Here is a 1,823-nt window from a genome sequence, read left to right as displayed (position 1 = left end):
GAAGTACACTCATTCCATAGCTTCTACCCACTCCATAAAGGTTTAAATAGCCTTTGTTCCCTGTAGTGGAATGTTTCCATAATTGATTGATTAGGTAATAAAGATGACAAGAAGCCAATCGCTGGGCGAGGAGGAGGTGGCTGGCCTTCTGGGTCCGACAGAGGAAGGGGGAACACAAGAGGAGGGCACTTCATTTTTTGATGAGGTGGGAGCGAAAGCAGGCAAAGTATAGATCAGGGACTATTAGATATGGTGGCAAAATCCACCAGAATCTGCCACCAGAAGACTTCGAACATAGAATAGCTGAGTTTAGGATGATAGATTCTGTGTCCAGAGGTTGTGATAGATATCTGTTGTTTCTAAGCTAAGATTGTCTGGTGTTTTCCGTTTCGCTGAGACTCAGGTGGGCCAGGGGGAAAGAACACAGTCGAGGCGGAATTCAGCCAGGCTTTGGGATGAGAAGATTGGGCAAGGACTGAGCTCCAGAGGAAAGGTAACCGCAGCGGAGCCAGTGCAGGCGAGAGCACACCCACAGCAGCCTGCGGGGACTAAGAGAGCTATCTGGGAGCTCTAGAGAGACAGAGCCGGTGTTTGTGGGAGAGGCGTTGGCTAGGGGAAACATATGGTCGGTCTTGGGCCATGTACTGGGCTAGGAACAGACCGAGACCACTGGCCGGTGCCAAGCCGACAATAGCGTGGGCTGTTATTATTATATACAACAGTTCCCCACTCCTCTGCTCCACCAATTGAACAAGCTGTTCAATAAAGCCTTTCTGAGAAGTCTTTTGTGCTCAGTTTGCCATTGCCCGAGGCCTCCACCTCTGACTGTTTCTGCCTCCCACTTCTTCCCCTCAGGATCCCTGCCGCAGTCACCAGTCACAAGAGCCTGAACAGCATGCAGGCAGGCAGGCAGGCAGGCTGGCAGGCAGCAGGGCAGACACTGGAGCTGTGGCTAAGAGATCCCATCCTGATCTGTAAATTGGAGCCAGGGGAAAACTAACTGGGAATGGTGTGGGCTTTTGAAACCTCCAAGCCAAAATTCAGTGACTATGCCTCCTCCATCAAGACTATACCTCCTCATACTTCCCAAATTGTTCCACCAACTGGGCAATAAGCATTCAAATATTTGACCCTATGGAGTCTCATTCAAACCACCACAGAAGTGGAGACCCTGGTCCTCCCCCCTACATGGACCTGCCAGGTACACCATGTGTGGGATGTAAATGCAGGGAGTTTCAACCAACGCTCAGTTAGTGTGCTGTTTGGCTAGATTTGAGTAGCAGAGGCTGCACCCAGGACCTTTAAGATTGAAAATGGCTCATCTAAGCTTTGATTTGAACACTGGGTTGTATGGGTCCATAGCCTAAGAATAGTAACTTAGTTTTAAACTGCAAAGGGTAAACAAACAAACACCATTAGCTTTCATGGCAAGCAGTTAGGGTTATGTCCTTGACCTACAAAATTTAACATATTTACTATAGTATACAGGCCTGGACAGAAAAGTTGGCCTACCTCTCCTCTAGGCTATTTTATTTAAAAAAATTTTTTTATTGATTCTCTGTGAATTTCACACCATGTACCCCAATCTCATTCATCTCACCATATCTTTCCTTTGCCCTTGCAACCTCCTCCATGAAAGAAAATAAAGATAAAAAAAATCTTACTGTGGAAACTGCAGGGTGTCACAGTGAGTCATATAGTGTATTCCCCTTTGTGTGTCACATAATATATTCCCCTTTGTGTGTCACAGTGTGTCATATAGTGTATTCCCCTTTGTGTGTCACAGTGTGTCATATAATGTATTCCCCTTTGTGTGTCACAGT

This window comes from Mus caroli, chromosome 7 (genome assembly GCF_900094665.2).
Source record: "Mus caroli chromosome 7, CAROLI_EIJ_v1.1, whole genome shotgun sequence".
NCBI classification, from domain to species: Eukaryota; Metazoa; Chordata; class Mammalia; order Rodentia; family Muridae; genus Mus; species Mus caroli.
This window is presented reverse-complemented; position numbering follows the sequence as displayed.